The sequence below is a fragment of the Uloborus diversus genome, chromosome 2 (genome assembly GCF_026930045.1).
Source record: "Uloborus diversus isolate 005 chromosome 2, Udiv.v.3.1, whole genome shotgun sequence".
In the NCBI taxonomy this organism is placed as follows: domain Eukaryota; kingdom Metazoa; phylum Arthropoda; class Arachnida; order Araneae; family Uloboridae; genus Uloborus; species Uloborus diversus.
In genome coordinates this window covers 76,934,915-76,957,977 of record NC_072732.1, presented here as the reverse complement: position 1 = coordinate 76,957,977, position 23,063 = coordinate 76,934,915, and positions in this window count along the sequence as shown.

Genomic DNA, 23,063 nt, shown 5'->3' with positions numbered 1-23,063 from the left:
GACTGTTCATAACCCTCCACCACTGTTTTATAAATACCAACTGGCTCATAAAATTAACTTTGATAACACTAGATGGTTGTACCATATTCATGAGTCGCAGCAACATCAGTTTTACCAGCCTAAAATTATTATTATTTAAATCCAAACTTACGACTGCCTGTTACTGGACCCTTGTCTGTTACTGGTGGCGTTACCGTATCTATACAAACGAGCTGATGTGTGCATCACATGACTTCCTTTTACTCCAATTTAATGTCATTTCCCCATTATTGGCAATTTTAATGTGATTCTATTGTTTACTCTCTAAATATCACCAACAGTGGCCAAATTGAAACCAAATTAAAAAAAAAAAAAAGCCAAATTTGTCGCCAAGTTGGCGACAAAACTTGGCTACCAAAAGACTGGCGATATATCGCCAAGTGTCCGACAAATCATAACACCACTTGAGTTTATATCGAAATTAACGATAATTTCCCCCAAAAAGAGGCAAAAGATCCCTTAGGAACATCCGAATGCAACCAAAAAAAAAAGGTGCACAACTAGGCCCCACTAGTAGTCTACGTACCAAATTTCATTTTTCTAGGACATACCGTTTTTGAGTTATGTGAGATACATACACATATACACACATACGCACATACATACGTACATACAAACGTCACGAGAAAATTCGTTGCAGTTATCTCGGGGGTCGTCAAAATGGATATTTCGGGTGTCTGTAGGTTCCTATTCATGTATCCACGTGTGGTCAGGTCGAAAAAAAACTCAACATTCATTCGGGGGTGAGAAAAATGGAAATTAAGACTGATTTTTGAGTAAAAATTTTTTCGCGAATACAATACTTCCTTTTTTGTAAAAGGAAGTAAAAACACTATTAGCACTCTACGAATTGCTAATGTATGTAACTCTAATTGATCTATTAATAGCACTGTTAAATTATAAGCAATATTAATTGCATACGCAAATACATGCTATTTGTAAGAAAATATTTCTTCGCAGTTTTCTTTCACTCTTCGTTCTATTAATGCTTTTACCGTGTACTAATCATTTTTTATGCTGGACGACCTGCATTAAATACCTTGTTCTACTTAAAGCTGTTGCTCAATTCTCATCTAACAACTTAGAATAACAATATCTTGTCTAACGTATACGTATAAAGTAAAGAGTTTTCAAATAAAGCCCTGCATTTTGCTCTCTGAACGCTGATAATTACAGCTATAATATCCAAGAACGATTCATTTACGAGTATTTTATGGCTAGTGAAAGAGCAAGTTTTGGAAATGTTTATCATGTAAAAGGCTCGGTAATGCTCAACAAAAAAACATTTATCATCCTATAAATTCATTTTAGTATTTACGGTGCCATTTATTCTCTGGTAATCTTCAGGAATTAAGGGGGGGGGGAATCTGAACGAAATAAATGTTAGAAAATATTAGATAATTAAAGCATTAAGTGAACAAAAGGTAAAAACCATTAGCAAATAGTAATTATTTCGAGCAAGTTATGTTTCTGTCATTCAAGAAAGTATTTTGATCCGCTATTTTTGCCATTATCTCTCCTCTTTTTAAACAGTTTCAGTAACTGACGATATTTTATTCTCTTCATACACATTATTTCTCAAAGGTTTTTTTTTTTTTGAGAATGCCATAACTTCCTAAATAATTGACCAAACTTCTTCGGTATGGCATCAGACAACTCATATTTTGTTGTGAACAAAACGATTTAATCCATATGCATGTAAATTGGCTAGAGCCTCGTGCTAATGATGCTTTGGCCATGCAGTCAAATCCCCATAGATAAAAAAAAATATTGTTTTTATGAATTATTTTCTACAGCAGAGTTCTGATTCAAATTTCCTTGGAGTTATTAGAGTAGTCTCAATTCATTGTTGGATTCTGAACCATGTATGAAGAATCGAAATTTCCTTCCCCCCTGATTTTCAGTTTCAACCTTACCTTTTGATATATTTAAGGAGGGAGGAAATTTTAAATGTCAGTGAATAGTAGGGTAAACCGGAAAAGATAATGTTTGTTTTACTTTGGTAAATCGCATTTTAGGTGGATCAATGAATGTTGATCCGCATTTTCGTGAATATATATAACAAACTTATACAACAAACATAATAGGTAAGCTACCATTTTTAACAATGCTTTACCTGCTTTGGGTAAAACGCATTTTAAAACAGTTCACATTTTGCCTATTTCCAAAAAAAAAAACACTTAACAAAACCGGATGGATTCGTTTGGCTAAATTGCAAAGTTCCGTCTCTCATTGCTATTCCAGCACTGAAATATTTGCGGATTCACCCCTGAAATTAAGGTAGACGTAAAGTAAACCAAAGGAGTAGTCACTTCTTTAACCACCTTTATGCAAAGAATAGCGAAAAAAAAATAGTGACTTTGCAAGAACATTAAAATGCTCCGTTCCAGAAATCACTGAATAAGTTGTCCTCGTACTTAACAAAGAAACTTTTAAAGTATCCCAGCCAACGTTTGAGGTTAAAATTTTACAACCAAGATCTGTGTTTTATACACTTACTTTAGTTGGAAATTATTCTATTTTATTAGAGTCATTATGATTCTCATTAGAAAATATTCGCAAATATCTAAGAATTAAAACTCTAGCTGTCTGAAAGCGTGCTTTAAAACGCATGTAATTATTGAATGGTTTTAAGCGATGTTTCCTTTCCTGCAGAATTTTCTAGTGGATTCATTGAAGTGTAAAAGTTAATTACCAAATTCCCCTTCACTGCGTATTATATGCAATAATCAAACGAGGAGAATCAAACTGAGAAATTATTTATCGGTTAAAATATCGAAGAAGAAACCCGTATTTCTATAGTAGAAGGATGTTAATTATTTCAAATTTGAAATTGAGCTAATTTCTGCTTGGTCTGATATTATATGAAATACCGAAGAGAAAAGAATTAGCTCTTTGAATCTATTTAGTTGGAATCTCATTTTGTAACTGTATTGCTATTTACCTCTTTGAGCTTGGGTTGATGAATTTGTTAAATGCATGAAGTATCTAGTTGCAAACTACTAGGTAATTAAAATAATAGCCAGTCAATAAAAAGTCCTTTGTTCAATGGTTTCACATAAAATTAAATTATGCAAAAAAAGCTGTTTTGCACAAATTTATTTATGAATGTATAAATAAAATGGAAAACACAAAAAAAATTGAGTAATTGTGTGTGTTTTCTAAAAAATGAAAAATGTTCTAAATCATCATCTAGTTTATGTTATTAGTAAAACACGAAATTCTACTAAAAAAAATTAAGAATTAATCCCCTCAAAATACAAAAGCACACATTTTCTAATTTTGTTTATATAACAATGATCATTTTCATCTTTCAAAATTTTCATCATAATTTCATAACCTATTGCCACAGTTTTTTTTTTTTTTTTTTTTTTTGAGTACCTCCTTCCGAAACAGTTTTGCTTCATATTGTGTTATATTTTTACTTTTACTAAATTAAACGCAAATCTGATCGAATACAATGCTCATACACGGCCATTGTTTTATTTATCAACACTTTATTCGGCACTTTTTAATTTATAGTGCATTGTACATAATCCCTGTTCTTTTATATTTTTGCACCCTAAGTTTTGTAATTATTTTTAATAATTTACCTTTGATTTATTATACTTGAACACTGTCAAACAGCTACATAAGCTGCATCTCATTACTGAAAACAATATAATTACTGAAGCTCAACAACTCCTACTACAAAGCGCTTTTTTTTTTCAAATACACTACATTTGATTGTATGATTTTTTATTTAAAAGTAAACATTACTTTCCTGAAAATTGAATATCAAATTGACAAATAGATTGCCCATTTACGTCAACAAGACGAACACGGTCTAGTTTTGTTCTACATTTTAATGCTAGTACTTTTTAATAAAGAATTTCGTTGTGTGAGTAGAAGGGCTGTTGAACATCCATGAAATAACCAAAATTTCAAAAAAATATTACCTCAGTAATCCTTAAAGTTTTTACAATCTCGAACATTATTAGTTCTTCATCGCTACTGCATACCATTTGAAAAGTTCCATAGTAATACCCAAAAAGTTTTGAAATCATCCGGCGATAAAAAGCGAAGTTATCTCAGAAACCTTGATCAAGTCTAAATATTTTAGCTCTCTACTCTCGAAATTCTATCGTTTCTACCGAACGCCCGCTGGGGAACATTTATATTCTATCCTCATGAGTCTCAGACAGCTGCGCCTGACTTGCAAAACTCCCATTCAGAAGATTCAATCTTCATGTGATGCACGAGAAAACCAACAAATATAACTTGAGTTGAAAGCAAAATACTGTAAACAAGATCGTAGTTTTATTCTCTTTAAAAGCGTTGCCAAAGTAATTAATACTAAGTTAATTTTTAGAGTTTAGACGGTGACGATGCTTCAGCATGGAGTATCAGTCACAATAATAAGTTAAGGAAAGAAGGGGATAGTTTCCGAAATTTTAAAAGCATTTTTTTCTGAAAGAGCATGCAGGATCTGACCATTTTTTAAATAGTTTGACAAAGTTTAATACTTTAAAAAAATATTTTAATCGGTGCGCAGAATCAATTTCATTTTTTACCATTCTGCACATGACATCACAAGTTATGAAATGCCATTCATTGATGCCATTAGCGGAAAGCACAATATTTAATTCGCATCTTTACTCGCATGTATTGGCAACGATATGGTTGGTAGCAAGCCGTTGCGCAATATTCAATTCACTTCTGAATTATCATAACTTGGGAACGCGGTAGACAGCAAGCGTTCAGAACGCCAGTGAAGTACGCGCGAAAGATCATCACTTGTGACGTCATAAAGACCACGCCTTGTCTAAAAAATCGGTCATTTAAAAAAATTGATTTAAAAATAAACGTTTTGGAAATAAAAGATTTTCCTTCTCTCCATGTTATTATTATTATTATTTTTTTTTTTTTTGCTCATTCTATCAACTTCATTGACTAAAAGTAGTACTTTGACTGATGAAACCAACCCCATTATTAAACTTTGAAAGAAAATCAATCACTTGTGTAGTACATTTTAAAGCTAAACTAGATGAAAAAAATTCCTGTTCAATTTTTTACCTCAAATACAATTTAACGCTTTAGTGATCAGTGCTGGACATATGTCTCTAAGTTCAAATTTATTTTCAAAAATTAACGAATAAAAATAATCTGCAGTTCTAAGTTTTTCATCTTATTTGGACATTAGGATTTTATTTTCAGAAAAACAAAAGAGTTGCTTGCAAATAACCTGTAATTTTATTTTGAAGGCACCAAAAGTTTCAATATTCAACTTCTGAGATTATGTTTCTTAAAGGGTTTAATTGATATATTTTATGAAAACGCTAAATGCAGACACGTCTTTAACTTTATCTTTACTTATAATAAAGCTGAAAGTCTCTCTGTCTGGACATCTGTCCGGATCTCTGTCTGTCAGGATCTCTGTGACGCGCATAGCGCCTAGACCGTTCTGCCGATTTTTATGAAATTTGGCACAGAATTAGTTTGTAGCATGGGGGTGTGCACTTTGAAGTGATTTTTCAAAAATTCGATTTTGTTCTTTTTCTATCCCAATTTTAAGAGGATTCCAATATTTTCCGAGCAAAATTATCATAAGATGGACGAGTAAATTATCAAGTTATCAAAACGAGCAACCGTAACATGGGCAAGCCAATTGGCGAGAAAATCATCATACATTATTTGTAAATATACAGGCGAACCAAAAGCCTTTTTAATTTTCTACTACGGGTAAAGCCGTGCGGGTGCCACTAGTCTTTAACAAAAAAAAAATTAACAACTGTTCTGGAACAAGAATAGAATTTGATACATAATACATTTTTAGCTAAAACAGCTTAAGGTACTTCAGTGCATTTATACCAGCATTAAATATGATGGAATATTTTTAAAAGTTTCTTATAACATAAGATGGTAGTTTATTTTTTTGGTAAAAGGTTTTATTTATGTGTACTACTTCCCACATGTAAATTTCTTATGAAAATCGGGAAATATATTTTCCTATTGCAATAATTTTATAGTGTTTAAAAGCACAGTTTTACTGAAGAATATTTTTTTAAATCATACATTACAGGAATATTTTCCAAGGGAAATGCTCACTTAATGGATATTTTCAATTTCCACTACATCAGTACCTGCTCATTACTTCGTATTTTCAAAATCTCTTAAGACCACACAAATAAGAGTATTTTAAGAGCTTAATTAGACTCCCATAATTCCAGAGTATGCTTCTAACATTGAAGTTTTAAATTCTAATTCATTTTGTTTTAACTTTTGTAGCGGCGAACAATACATTATTTTTCAGAAGAAAATTATTTGTTGTTAAAATCTTGCTTAACTGCTTCAGTGATTAATTTTGGTAAATAACTATGGTACATTCTAGGAAACCTTACAAGGCTTTAATTTTGATGTTTTTGGAATTAATGTTAATTGTAATATGGATCTAAAAATCTTGTGTTTTCTCGCAGCGCTGGAACGCATTATACCTTTTCTAATTATCTCTAAGCTTAATGGATGACATGAGACTTTGAGGCTCAATTTTCATACCAGGAAACAGTTTCTTTTTGACTTATTACTAATTTTTAAAGCAGAGCTCACCTAAGTTTTCTTAAGGGGTCTAAGGATCTCAAAATTTTCGACTTTCTGGAAAAAATAAATGTTGTGCATAATTTAATTCTAAACAATTTGATACCTTATTTAATACCATAAGCAAAAAACTTTTCAAGTTATCATAAAAATGCTTAAACTTTCCCCCATAGAGATTTATGTTAACAGTAGCTGCTTAAGTCTCTTTTTCTGAAGTGTTTGTCTTGTATATCTAGTTTTGCGTGAGTGATTTCCCAGAAAGCTTCTGATATATTTGCGTAAAACTTTTCATGCAAGTTTGCCTGGTTTATTTTAATGATCTGAACCTAATTTTATTATTATTTTTTAATTATTTATTTTTATTTATTTTTTTTTAAAGTTAATATCAAAATTTACCAAAATTTTGGGCGAACATTTTTTTAATATTAACTTTTATTTTTAGTTGTAATTTAGGTTCAGATCATAAAAAAACAGACAACTATGAGTGTAAAGTTTTACGGAAATTTATAAAAACAAAAAAAAACTTTCTGAGCCATCACGCACGCAAAACAAGAAACCAGCACTTGAGAAAAAGAGGCTTAACTAGCTGCTGTTAACATAAATCTCTATGGGGAAAGTTTACGCATTTTTACGCTAACTTGAAAAGTTTTTTACGTATGGTATTAAATGAGGTATCAAATTTTTCAGAATCAAATTATGCATAACATATATTTGTTCCAGAAAGTCGCAAATTTTGGAGGTTAAAGGTCCTTAGGCCTCTTAATAAACCATGTTTTTAAAATCAACTCAAAAGTATAAAATAATTTCTCTAAGCTTCTTGTATGAGTAAATGCCCCATACAATTTCAGAATTTCTAACAGATTGTCTAGAAAATTTCTGATTGTGCCTTTTTAACAGCTATCAAAATACTTGTAAGCTTTAAAAAGAAAAACATAGGGTGCAGCAAACAGACAATTGATGAATTTATAGTTTACCTTACAATTTTATCGCTCTGAAAATAGTATAAACAGATGCGTAAGTTTTTTGTGATTGATAGCTATTCTTTACACTGATAGTTATCTAGTACATTCGCCCCATGTTCTTCCTTTTAATGCTTACAGGTATTTTGATAGCTGTTAAAATACACAATCACAAATTTTCCGGATGATGTGCAAAAAATTTTGTGTCTGTATGGGGGCATTAAATCTTCATTAAGCTTAGAGAAACTACTTTAACTTTTCATTTATTTTAAAAACCATATCATAACTTTTTTGTTTCATTAACCATTTTCATTTACTTAATTACAGAAAAAAACATTCCTATTTTGATTAAAATTTCAATCACCGGAGAAGATTCATAGAATATCTCCATTATCCAGAAAATATTCTAAAGTTACTTCTTTAGTGTTTCGTTTTCAATTTTCAATTATTCAGTTAAAACAAAAATACATAAAATTGATGATGTACTATTATTAAAGTTAAAAGTAAATGATGAACCAAATGGAAAACAAAGCTGCGAGCTTTCTTTTGCTCTGAAAATTCCGAAAAATCACTTCAACGATCTGAGACGACGTCGTAGTTCTTCAAGTCATTGATGGATAAAAAGAGGAATTTGGTTGGACCCCGGAATCTGAAGGGCGTAAATAAATAGTGATCTGGAATCAAAAGGATTTCTTTCCCATCCGTTTTTTAAGGAAAAAACTTCCGGAAAAAAAAGATAAAGAATAGTTTTTTTTTTTAAGTAGGAATAAAGGATTTTGTAGTGTTTGCTCAGTTTTCCCTTAATCTTTTAGAAAATGTACTTTTTTTTCCTTGTCTCCTTGGAACCAGCAATTTCCATTTATTTTTTACTAGCTTATTGTGTAACTTAAGGATTATACCGAAATTAGTTGTTATTCTGAAAATAAAGAATCGATTAATTCATATTTGTTAGGAAATCATATTTGTTAACTATATGTTGTTCTAAAGTGCAATTTTGAATGTTTTATTTTACTTTCAAACTTAAGCTGTTCCTTAAAACTGTTTAAATTAAAAATAATTCTATATATTATTCGTTGCAACACTTAAAAAATGCTTTAAGAAATTTATTATAATGGCACTTTTTTAAACAAAACTTCTAGTTTCGCTACTGTTGCTATGTCGTATGGTGTTCAAAGCACAAAACTTCAAAAACCAGTATGTGTTAGGATTCTTTTGCAAATAATGTTAAATATTCAATAACATTTGGAAGAGTTTTTTTATAATTTTGTAAACCTGTTCAATTTACAAAACACAACAGTTTATGTTTTTAAATACGCCATTTATTCTCAAACCACATATTCAAAAAAAATAATCTCACGAGTTTAAGTATTTAATTTTTTCATGCAAAAAATGCATTTTATAAGTCAAAATAATCAATGAAATTCTCATGAAAAGAAAACTGGTTAACTTCATTATTTCAGGACCTTAAAAGTGTATAATTTTTGAAAGTAAAGAGCTTTAGATTTTTTTTTTTTTTTAATGCACACAAAGTCATGTAAACTTTAAAAAAAGAATTCTTTTATTTCCAGTGTTGGAAAAATATTTCTTTTCTTTAATTCATTCAAAAACTATTTTAATATTGCATTAAAGAGAAAAAAATAAACCTTTTGAAGAACCTCATTTAATTCCCATTGGGGATATAATGAAAACAAAAAAAAACATTTTTTGTTCTTAAAAATACATTAAAAGATTTTCAAAAGCCAAATGTTATGCTTGGGTAAAAAAGTTGGTTTGCATGAAGCATTAAAATTTACTGTTTCATTTATGCTTGAAATGTATGTAATTCTTCATATTGTATTGTGAGAGTTTTTTTTTCTCTAGTCTCTATTGGAGCTAAATACAGTAAGAGGCTAATATTATTTTTCTAACATGGCTCTTTGATCCATCTTCGCAGTTTCTTTAACGATACTTGAACTCTAGAATTACTGATTAAGATTTTTTTCCGTAATGAAAAAAGATTGAAACGGTAAGATGTTCAACAATATTAGAATCTTCCCCGCATATAAGTGCTATTCATAATTCAAAATTTCAGCTATTCATACTTATTTCCTTAATTTGTTTTGTAAGTAGAGATTTGATTTAAAAAACAGTCACAAAAACATCGATTCAAGATATGACAAAAAAAAAGTATTACATGAAATACGCCCCCAGCTTAGTCATTCCAGCCGAGGACTGCAGTTTCGTGCTTATTAGCACTCATCAGCCCGGCATAATTCTATAGTAGTTACCAGTTTGTTTGGCACTCTTGGCTTCCTTAAGAGATTTTTTACCTCCTTCTCAGTCACTTCCTATGCCGGGCTGATAAGTGCTAATAAGCACGAAACTGCAGTCCTAGGCTGGAATGACTGACTTGGCGGTGTACTTCATCTATTTCTGCCTTAGCCCTGGCTATAGGGAGGTAACTTACTGAAAATACCATGCCCTGCCTTCAATCTTCGAGTTGAACCGAACCATTGCTTCGATCACTCGTCTGGTCAGAGCTAAGTCTTATTAGCTACCAGTTTGTTTGGCACTCTTCTCTTCCTTAAGAGGTTTTCCACCTCCAGATCAGTCACTTCCTATGCCGGGCTGATGAGTGCTAGTAAGCACGAAACTGCAATCCTCGGTTGGAATGACGGAGCTGGTGGTGTATTTCATGTATTTCTGCCTTAGCCCTGGCTTTAAGGCGGAAACTTACTGAAAAAGAGTATTGTTAAAAGAAAATTTACATTCAAAATGTATGCATAATATATCCTTAAAAAGAGTGGCTTCTAAAGGAAACTTCGTTTTTATGTTTAAATTTCTTACAATGCAATACATCAGCAAACTACACAAGCTAAGTTTAATTAAAATAAAAGTAGCACCAAAGAATGTCCAACAGAAATTCAGATGTTATATTTATTTGTAAAGAAGTCACTTGTCAACTTTAAAAGAAGTCAGTGAAGTCTTGATTTTTGAAAATAATTGTGTATTGCAGTGAAAAAGGAAGTACTATAAATACACAATACGATTCGCCTTTGTTTCTTACCGAAAGACGACAAGATAGTACTCAGTGTATGAAGAAGTCTTGATAAAGAGATTGAACGTTAAAACAGGGCTCGCTTCTAATTAAAGTAAATATTGGTAGTACACCATCAAAATTTCATCTCTTTCTTTTATACTACACATGAAAATAACGTATCAAAAATACAAGGGAGCATCCTTCATTGCAAATGTTTTAAATCTAATCATCTAAACCAAACCAGGTTTGGCAGAATCAAGTTCAAGTGAGACAAAGGTAAAAGAAGGGATCTTGATCGACCCAGAAATTAAAGCAGCCTCTCATGGTGAAAATAAACTATCAGCAGGAGAAAATAGAAGATAAAAGCTGATATTCAATAAGTACGCAATTTTCATACGTGAAGTAGGTTTCCTACAAAAACAGTACGTGGTGGACCACTTTGGTTTTGACATACAAATAAAGCACGCATTGTTTATAGAGAATCTTATTGTTTATTCCGAAGAATAGAAACAAAGCAAAAATTTGTTACACGGTGTAATAGAAAAAATGAGAGTTATCTGTCTGTCTGTCTGTCTAAGCTTCGCGTCTAAGTTGTTTGACACGTTTTCGTTACATTTCATAGAAAAATCAATTCGAATCACTAATATTTGCAACTCGAAGCGTTTTTTGCTGTAATTATGTTTTGTTCTTTTTTATTTTGAGCAGTCATCTTCTCCTACACACTTGCTAATATGGTGAGAAAGAAAGTTCTTACGCGTCTAATTTTATTACATCATTCTGTATCCTTGTTTTACATATATAGTTTTTCTTTCCTAAGCTTTTAATGACTCTTCAAACAGTAAAAACCGTTGTTAGCCCCCAGAACGGAAACCATTCTTTAACTTATCCGAGATTCACTTGCCAAACGTTAGCATGAATGTTATTAATTGGTATATAACTTTATCTTATTACCCCCCGTTTGCAGCCGAAAGCCAAGGTTAGTTTGGTTGCCCCCCGGGACTCCCTCTCCTCAATAAACTAATTCTACTCCAATTCCGAACCGATGCCCCCTTCAAGAGCCGGGTTTCTAGTTTCGAACTTGGCTGATATGACCTCACGTCGGTCCTCCCCCCCTCCCCCCAAGAAAAAAAATCTTGATTAAACGATTAAAAATCGTGGCTAAAATTTTACCAATATGTGCCAATTGATAGATAGTTGCAATTACCAAGTAGTTCATGGATAGAACATTATAAAGGAAACTTTTATTGAAAAACAAATGATTGAAAAACAAAATGAAGCTTATAAAGATATTTTTTACCCTACTGCGGATGCGCGACGCTAAGGAAAGTAACGTGTTTATGAGTCTATGTATGTACAGGGTGGTTGTAAAATAACGTGAGTGTTCAGAGCCCTCTAGCGAGCGAAGTAGTGAACGAAACATTGCCAAATTTCATCGGCATACACAGTAGACCATGGGATTTCAATTTCTGAAATAAAAAACATTAGTACAAAAATCGCCACCAGGTGAAATTTTAGAGTTGAAAGAGTATATATCTATGACTATTGAAGGACTAAATGCTAACTGATAAAATATATGCATCAATTTTATTCACAAAATATGATTTTTACCAACAAGTGAGGTTCAACATGACCAACATCGAGATTTTCCAGGTACTGCATACAATGCACAATATTTTCCACACCTCGGAGGGGGGGGGGTAATTTCGCCTACCTGTACTATTTTTCTAGTTTTGAAAGTTGAGATATCGGGAACATGTCGCAGATACACAACGCCATTATGAAATCCCTATGGTTAAAATTCACAAGGTGAAAGATTAGGCGACCACGAGCCATACCGTAGAACATGCATGACTAATAAAACTGCTATCAAAGAAATGTTGCAACTATATACTCAGTACCTAAAGCCCAACATGGGGTGGTGCACCATCTTACATGAATACTTATCAGAAAGAAATCCTTGCTGCCGCGCTGAAATTTCTTCCTGACGACTTTTTGGTAAAATTCTTCTCTTGTTACAATTGAAATTTCTTGTTGGTATTATTGAACCTCATTTGTAAGCAACAATTATTTGTAGCAAAAAACTTGATGTATGCTTTTAATTGGCATTTTTTGGCATTTAATTCTTCAGCATTCGCAAGTAATTCACTTTTGCAGCGCCAAAATTCCCCCTGGTGGTGACTTTTGGTACTATTTTTTAATTCTAAAAATCAAAATCTAATGGTCTGCTCTGTACGCCCATGAAATTTGGCAATGTTTCGTATAATACTTCACTTGCTAGAGGGCTCTGAACACCTTACGTTATTTTATAACCACCCTGTATGTTTGTTCCTATGTGGCGTTGTAGAGGCTAAACGCTTTGGTCAATTATGATGATTCTTACGTCAATCGATTTGTCTCAACCTTGGGAGTGTCACTAAACGCATGGCAGTAATCAAAATTCACCATATCAACAACCAGTCGCCATTTAATTAGTCGCCACACAACGTCCGAAAGATGCAAGTACCGTTTTCGCTGCCTTTAAATATTTTGTTTTCTTCGTCTACTAATTCGATTTTCATCTCTAACATGTTGTATTTGTTTTTGTCGTGATTTAGAGGATTGAGTTTTACGGCGTGTACTTGCTTCACGAGCTTTTTTAGTTTTGCAAGAAAGATTTGACTGACGACGTTTCCGAGCCAGGCTGTTTATATAGCTACACTGTGGTTGACTTAAGTTTGCACATTTTTGCTTAAGGTCAAGCATACATATAGCTTTAAGTCGACTTAGGTCCCCAGAGGGACTAATAATCAGTAGTTTAGACCAAAACGAATTACTTAATAATCCTCACGATAAAAACTCTCTCAATGACAAGATTGCGAAATTTACAGTCTTAAAACCATATTAACTAAGTCGATATAAATTAACTAAAAAGCTTAAAATAAAAATAATTATTAAATAAAACAAAAAATCCGACTGCGTAAAAAGATTAGAAGGATCAACAATCGGGGCCCATTCATATTTTTCGGGGTTCCTTGATTGGTCAAAAAGGAATAGGCCCCGACTGTTGATCCTTCTAATCTGCTTTTGAATTTATGATTTGTCTTATGTGCGTATCGATTATAAAACTATTTCAAAGGTGTAGTTATTCAGTAGTACTTAATAACATTCTAAACTACAGGGCTTATATATTTTCTTTTTAGTTTTTTGGTTTTTTGTTTTTATGTAATTTTGGCTTTTAATCCATCATTTTTGAAATAAATCTTTAACACCTAACTCTAGTTGTCCATATTGAACATCGCAATTGAGTTCTTATCAAACTCAAAGTTACTATTTATTTTCCAGCAAAATAATCTGTCTTTACAAGCACACAAAATAGGAAAAAGTTACGTTTCAGCAATTATCATATCTCTCCCGAAGGACAAGAAAAAAGTCTCCCTGCTTATTAGATTCCAATAGAAAAAGAATTACTTGTAATTATTAGGTTTCCATTCAGGAATTATTCGTCAGTGTTTTCAATAAATAGAAGATTTTTTTTAAACCACATTAATGACTTGTTTGTCCGTTTATATTATGTAACCACTTCTAGCATTAAAATGAAAAAGAGAAAAAAACAACAGCGGAAATATCTAAAGCAATCTTTCTGTTTTCCTTTTCTAAAAATGCGCATTTGAAAGTAGTAAATAAAGATTTGAATTATATGCAGATGCATGCCTTTTAAATGCAAGACTTACTCGAGTCCCTTGAAATTTGATACATCAATAAATACTTGAGGAAGATGTAAATAAGATCTAATTAAGAGATGGAAATAAATGCATTCATTTGATAATGAAATCTATCTCAAATTGTTTTGAGCGATGCATTTAGAACCATATCAATATCTTTGGGAGAAGCATTACTGTTTTCTCCCCATTATTTTTTGCTTTTTTTGAACAAATCAAATTTAAAACGGATAGAAACCTTAATGGGAGTATTTCCTTTTGTCGAATGTATACTTTCAGTCGCTGAAAGTGATAGAATAAGCAAAAGAAGTAACATGAAAGCAGAAAAAACTTTTATTCTCCCAACATTTCTGACATTTTAATTGATCTTTTAAAATTTCAGATTTCTAAAACAAAATGTTGCATCGTATGACGTTACAAGTAAAGACTTGGATCGAAGGGCGTGTTTGTCCTTTCTGGCAAGATATTGCCTTTTGGTGATTTTTTAGTGCGAGCAGTTATTAGCGGACGAGAATTGTTATTTACATAAAATATATTCATTTGGCAAATTGGCATTGTCCTGAAACTTTGTTTGGGTAACTCTAGCGACTACTTCACTTGTGACGTCATCAGAAAATGAAAACAGTGACTGAACGTCTTTTAAAATTATTTTCTATAAGATTAAATCAGTCAAAACTAAGAAAAGAAAGTAATTCACCCCATGTTTTCGACCATACTCTTTCAGTAAAAAATACTTTTGATAAATAGAAAACAACCCAATTGAAGTTTGGTTCGATAGACTAAAAACATCCAATAATGAATAAGTGCCACAGAAACCTTAGTTTCTTGGAATCATTTTACGCATTGTTTTTCTATTGTGTTGTTTCTGAACCACTTGAGAAATCGAAACCCTGTACGGTGTGGCACTGACGCATAAACTACTGTCTGTTCTCGAACTCTGAGACTAGCAGCTGTGAACGGTTCCAATTGAAAAAAAAGATGATGGTTTAAGGAAGCGCACTTTCCGGCGCATTCAGTTTTTGCTTGCTCGTTACTTCCTTCTTGCTATCACCCCTGTTTTGATAAAATGAGAAAGGTTTCGCGTTAAAATATCGGGCAGTAGACAATGTTTACTTCCTTTGGGGGTAAAAGAGAGTCAAGTCGTTGATCGTAGCTTAAGTAGCGACACGTCCGCCATCTTGGAACGAAATGTTTTTTATTTCTTTTTACAAAAAAGGAAGTATTGTACTCGCGAAAAAATTTTCACTGAAAAATCGATCTTAATTTCCATTTTGCTCGCCCTCGAATGAATATTGAGTTTTTTTTCAACCCGACTACACGTGGATATATGCCTAAGAATGTATAGACGTAGTATGGTAAAAATAAACCAAAAAAATTTAATCTGTACTTTAGGTAATCTTACCTTAAATAACATAAACTTAGCAAAAGTAAAACAATCATAAAACGACTGCTTTTTACATGAAAACTGGTGTAAGGTGTCAAAACTGAACTTTTTTGACCCCAAAACAAACATCCGTCAACTATGACATCTACCCAAAAGAAAGAGGTGCGGTCCTTCAAATATTGTTTTCCAGTTACAGTACTGTATACATACATATAGTATTGCCAATAGGTATAACGAGAAAAGTAACAACAAATAAATTGTTAGCTCAGCCGGAATACCAGATAATTTAATTTTTAAAAAAAAGGCTCAGGAAGCTCCAAAATTTTTCCACGGTATCAATAAGAAGAGAAAACACACACACACAACAATTTTTTAAATGGGGGAAAAATTAGACATTAAAAATCCTTATTTAAAGCCTCTGGATAATGGAAATGGAATGTAAAATTAATCGACTTGGAAGCCACCAAGAAAGTTAAAAATAAAGTCAAATCAATATAGATGGTAGTTGGTAGAAGGGATGTTATAGAAGACAAAAGGATCACCAGAAAAGTGATAAAAAGTGCTTTTGGAAATAATTTTTGCGACAGAAAGTGTGAGAAGGACCAAACAAGTTACACAAAACATTACTACTGGATACATGGAAAAATTGCAATTGAAGAAATTTAACGGTTAAAGAAAAACGATCAATAAAGCAGAAATTAAAAAGCTTCGAACTGAATATATTGTACTGCACTGAAAAAAAGGAAATTTGAGATTGATTAATGAGTTAAAATTTGGAAGATAAATGTGTTTCAGAAAAAGGAACTGCGATTAAATCACAATTGGGTCAATGCAAGGTTCCAAACTGCTCACCGTTCAAAAGAACGGTCGTTCATTTTCTAGGTGAATGAAAGAATCCGTTCATTTTAAGGATTTGCTCTTCTTTTGGCCCGTTCGTTCATGAACAACACATCCCTCATAAAAACAGTTAACTCCTGCAGTAATTAAGTTAAAGAATTGAAATAAAGTGCACAGAATGCAGAAAAATCTGTTCTTTCCAACAATATATAATTGTTGTACCAATACAGTCTTAAGTTAGAAAAAAAAAAGATATGTACCATTCGATTTTTTTTTTCAAATCTTTCTATAAACCTTTTCCGGATTTTTAGAAACAAACTTTTAGAAAATTTCAGCGAAATCAGCCTTGCTCGGCCAATATGATCTTTACTAATAATAAAACTGAAGGTCTCTGTCTGTATATCTCTCTGTCCGGATCTCTCTCTGTCTGTCAGGATCTCTGTGACGCGCATAGTGCCTAGATCTTTCGGCCAACTTTCATGATATTTGGCACAAAGTTAGTTTGTAGCATGAGGGTGTGCACTGCGAAGCGATTTTTCAAAAATTCGATTTTGTTCTTTTTCTATTTCAATTTTAAAAACATTTTTCCGAGTAAAAGTATCATAAGATGGACGAGTAAATTGATAAATTATCGTTACGTGGAACCGTAACATAGGCACAAGCCAATTGGCGAGAAAACCCACCATACATTATTTGTAAATATACAGACGAACCAAAAGACCTTTAAATTTTCTATTACGTGCAAAGCCGTGCGGGTACCAATAGTTAAGAATAAAGTTTCAGAAATAAAATAAAAAATCGAAGAAAACATACGAAAATTCAGTGCTTCAAAAAAATCCGTAAAATGGGAACTCCAAAAATAAAACTTAAATCTTGCAGCTAGAAGAGCACAGCAATACCTTTCAATACCAGAAGAAGTTTCCATTTTAACTCCTTCCTTTCACTCTCGTTCAACGCTTTAAAAGTCAATAACATTTCTGTCACAACTTATTCTTGGCTCAACCTTTTCCGCACACTTCCGATGCAGCGCATATTGCGAAAGGAAATTCAAGCAGTTTCTCAAATAACTAATATGTATTTAAATTACTATGATCTTTTGTCTAATAATGCGAACAAGTACGGATTTATCCTTTCATATCTTAGCAAAATTAAAAGGTATTGTCTAAAAACATGCAAACTGGTTACTTCTCTATTGAAGATTTTTTTTATATATTTTATTTGCACAACATTTCCGTTTATGCTTCGATTTACATCGAATATCTATGTGTTTCGAAAATCATTTAATTGTATGCATTATAGTTTGGCTTAGGGTGACCATAAAAAATCGTTATTTACATATCACACATTTCCTTATACCCAAAATGGGTTTCTGCACCCCTTGATACGAGTAAATGCGTCAGAATTAAAAGAAAAATTTTATGAATGCAGCAGTTTTTTTTAGAGGGGGGAGGGAGATGATTTGGGTGTAAATAAGAAAGAAAATACTAAAATAAATTATTTTGTTGATAATGATAATGAGGCCTTTCATAAATAAGCCAAAAAAAAAGACGTTTTTTGAATATTTGAAAGGAAAATTTGTACTGAAGGAAAAAACTCAATTATTCCTTACCATGTTAACCCGTCATAATCTACCATTTAATCAATAATAAAATATATTTAATTTTCTTTTTCTATTTGAATTTTTTTTCAGTATTATTAACGGAAAGATCATTTACAGTTTTTTAGAAAAAAATTTAGAAGTGAAAAACTTAACACCTAGATGTTTCATTAAATGTGTACCTATTTTAAATAAGTTTTCCAAATCGATAAAAGTAAGGAAATGTTAAAACTGAGTTTCCCAAAACAAATTGCAGAAACAAGAAAATATTTTTCTTTTAAAACTAATTCATTCAAAAGTTGAAATAGTTTTGAAAAAAAAATGCCACTAGAGAATAAATAGAGTTTCATCACTTACAATTTCAACATTCCTTTTTATTTACGAAGTGCCCAGATGAAGTTTTCTTTCTGAACAACGTTTAGTACAGTATTCTACACCGGCCAAAATATACATTTATGTTTTTGTGTGTGTTATTTGAACGTATTTTGGACGAGCTGAAAGATATCATCAATAAGAATTTTATTTTAATTGAAGTATTGCGTGCTCGCTAGAGCTTACATAGCACCCCACAACTCCCGTGGCGCGGAGATGGGGGCTTAAGAGGTATGAGGGCGCATCCCCCCCCCTCCCCCTTTGAAAAAATATTATTATCTTTATTATTATTTTTTTTCTAATTCAACGTAACTCCAATATAATAGGGTTGTTTCCTTCAGTCAAAAGTACTACTTTTATTCACTAAAATTGATAGAATGAGCAAAAAATAAATAAATAATAATAATAATAATAATAATAACATGGACCCAGAAAATACCTTCATTTTCAAAACAGTTATTTTTTAATTGATTTTTTTAAGTGTCCGATTTTTCAATTAAAGCGCGGTCTTTATGACGTCACAAAAGATGTACTTTGGCGCATTCCACTGGCGCGCTGATTTCCGCTTGCTGTCTACCGCATTAACAGGTTGCGACAATTCAGAAGCGAATTAAATATTGCGCTCTACGCTAATGGCAACAGTAAATGGTAGTTCATCATTTGTGATGTCATTGGCAGAAGTGTAAAAAATGAAATTGAGTCTGCGCACCGATTTGAATAATTTCTCAAAAATAGTAAACTTTGTCAAACTATTTTTTAAATGAACAAATCCTATGTTTTTAAGCATGCTCTTTCAGAAAAAAATACTCTTTCGGAAACGACCCCATTCTGAAATAAACTAGGTGATTATAAATATCAGAAGACTCTCTACAGCAGTCTTTTTGGAGCTTTTATTTTTTGCTTTAATCTAAGACATAAATCTCGCACTTATAAATCGCATGGGGGCGCACTTATAAATATTCTAGGGAAGGGAGGGCGCACCAAAATCTATGTGCACTACAGGTGCTTTTTTGACACTTATAAAATGACACTTAGGCACTTTTAAGAGTTTAGATGTGTTTCTTAGCCTCAGGAATTCAAAACCTGAATGAAATCAAGGTTTTGAAGCAAATAATGGTCGCAATAACTATATTAAAAGTAATTGCTTCAAATAAAGCACTCCTTTTGTAAAATTCGTTTATAATAATAATTTAAATTTTTAATGAAATTAAAATAAATCATCATATAAATAATAGTCGATGATCGAGTAACCCGTGTGTTTCAACAATGAAACTCGCGCCAAGACATGGTAATTTGATAATGTGTTTTGCTAATGTTTAACATGCAGGGAAAGGCTTTATTGTGACAAGGCTGAACTCGATCCGGTAACTTAACTGTTTTACTGGTAAGACTGTGTCATTTCAGGGGAGTGAATAAACGAAACAGCGGTTAACTATAAAGCGGTCTAACAGCCACTGGAGTTTCGGTTAAAATTTCAACTATCAAAATATCACCAAACAGGCAATGGCTTCGTTCAAATGTAGAAGAGTAGAAGCAATTTTCACTTGTCATACCTTGACGGGCGACTTTCTTGTACAAAATAATGCAGTAATGTTAAGTTTTAAAAGTTAAGTAAAAAATAATTTAGAAAAAAAAACATATTTTGGAAAAGTTATGAAAATTTTCTGAATGGGGTTCAAACCCTAAACAGCCATCCCATGAATACTGTCATGATGGGCTGGGCCATTGGGATGTCTTTTGCTAATTACTTTTATAATTGTATTTTTCATCTGGTATGGAATCAATATTACCTAGCTGAACTTTTCTGTCCGACTACTGTTCGAAAACAGAAGAGCTGGCTTTTAACTTCCAACCTTTCATGCAGTAAACAGTTGCTTCTACGCACTCGAATGGAACTCGACATGAATCGAAAATAGAACGTAACGCATTGAATATTTAGTGGGTTTTCCAGTTTTGTGCGTAAAGCGTACCGAAGAAATTGCGTAAAAATAAAATTAGCTTCAAAAAATTAATGTTTTTCCTTCCTCTCAAAATCACAAGACGTGGTTAATGTTTATTGTCAAATTTCTCGTGGAAAACTGGACAATTTTAGAAAATTCAAAATGTGTTAATGGCGTAAATGGAGAAAGAAATATTTTTATCGCACAGCTAATCCTTCACTGCAAAACATTTACATTGGTAATTTGAAGCTTTAAACAAGAAATTTAATCTGTCAAAGAGATTTAAATCATTGTTTTAATTTTTTTTTTTATTTTATTGTAAAATTAATTTTTCACATTCCCTCTTCTGTTTGGAATCATTTCACATTTCTATTATGTTACTGATATGTTTTTTGATCTTTATAGATAAAACAATTTTCCGTTTTTCAACTTAAACACGCATAGTATAATAGTATTTTTTTTTTTTTTTTTTTTTTTTGTGTGTGTTTATTTTCTTTATCTGGATGTTTTGGAATTTAAAACTTATTGCTGAGTCATTACATCAAAGTCTTCAACTTTTTTTCCTTGCTTTACTTTTTATACAACTTTTTTTTCTAGTAGCAAGGCAAATTACAATTAGAAGCCCAAAGTGAACCCAATAAAGAATATAAAAGAAGATACCTCAGTCGTTGCCTAAGAGGTTCCTTGTCTTACCAACAGCGGGTGGTTTTAAAACCATGGCCAAGAAGTTTACTGCAGCTACAAAGATGGGCTTTCATAGTGAATTCTTTTAAATCGCCGAGTAGGCAAAGTCGAACGGTAAAAATTTCAAATCTGGATCGATGCTTGCGTTGGAAACCATTGCAGGATTCATCATCATAGCATGTGAAATCATAGCATGTGAAATTTGAATTATTATAAAGTAATAATTGAGGTATTTGGGGGGGGGGGGGAATTTTCAGAATTGAAGCATTAGTATATTTTTAAACTTCAAAAAAAATTTATAGAGATATAATATTGATGCGCATAAGCATACATAAATTTTATGTTTGCGTTGATTATTCTCTTAAAATTTGAAATCAGTATAAACTGACTCTCAAAGCTTAACTGAAATTTGAAAAAAAAAAAAAAAATATATATATATATATACATATATAATCGTATTAACTAGCTACGCTAAAATTTGCTTAATTTGCTTAAAATACCTAATTAGCAAATCTTAGTAACTTTTATTAAGTACAAAAAGCGTAAACAATATTCATTAAAATGAACTTTACTAAAGTATTATTTTCGTTTTATTCATAACATTTAGTATTTTCATAGCACGACAGTAAAAAAAACCAAAGAAAAATGTCTGCTGAAGTAATTTTACACTGCAAAACTCATTTCAAACCAGTATTTACAAGTAAGCAAAATTCTTTGTCTTGGATATTAAAAAATACGTATATGTGAGAACATTTCGATAAATAATTAGTTGAAAATTAACTAAGCATATATGTTGTAAAGTTTCAGTACTTAAAAGCTCATGAAAATATAAAGTAAATATTGTTTGCTATAAACCATATTCAATGACTAGGGCACGTTTAATTATGCTTAAGTGGAGCTTAAAGAGTCTTAGCGTAGTTTTAAAAATATTTCATTCCTATAAGTAGTGCTTTTAAGTCGAGTAAATGGAGCTGTGAAGTATGAATAATCACCGCCTTATTAAAAAAATGAAGAGAGGGGGAGAAAGTGATTTTTTTTCTTTGCCATACATGTATAAAAGACTTTTAAAAAATCGGTTCATTTTTAGTTGTTGGCTCAAAAACATTTATTACATGCTTAGAGAAGAGAATTATGGTTGTTTTCTACAGATATTGTGTGAAAAAGATATATATATTCTCTCGGTACACCCATTTAATCCCAAATCTTTTTGTATTTTTTTTTCACACGAAATAATTCAGAAAGCGGTTAGGTTTGCCTTACATTTTCTAAGTAAAAGTAGTTACTTAATCTGGAGTTATCGACTTAAAAGAAAAATAATAATACAGTCGACTCCCGCTGCAACGCGACTCGACTTACGCGAAATGGCTACAACGCGAATTTTTCCACGAGTTACGAATTTTAGAGCAAACGCGAATTTTTCGCCCACAACACGAATTTTTTCGGAAGGAAGTATCAGCTTCGTTATTGGCTACTAAATATTGGTTTCTTGAATGTCATTACAATGTGTATTAATAAAGAGATCAGGAAGAGGAGATGTTGTCACATATTGAAACGTTATAAAAGAAAAGGCGAAGCAACCGTATTTAAAAAATGTATTAGATAAGAATAACGATTTGATCATGGAGCATCATAAATCATCACTATCTTCATTTCTTAACTCTTAAATAGTGTTACTGTATCTACTGTACAGTACTGTTATAGTGCATTATTTTGGTTTTACCTCCGTGTGTCTTTCCCTCCCATTGATCATTCATTTTGTGCATCTTAAAGTAATTCGTGTTGAATAAAACAACGTTTATATTTTTAAATACAGTAAATGTTCAGTTCTATGTGGAAAAAAATATAGTGTATAGTTGAGGAATGCTTTAGAGCAGTTTGAGGAGTGTTTATAAGCGTCTAAAAGAATTTGGTACGCTTTAAAAAATGTGTATGCATATATTTTTCCACAACGCGAAATTTCG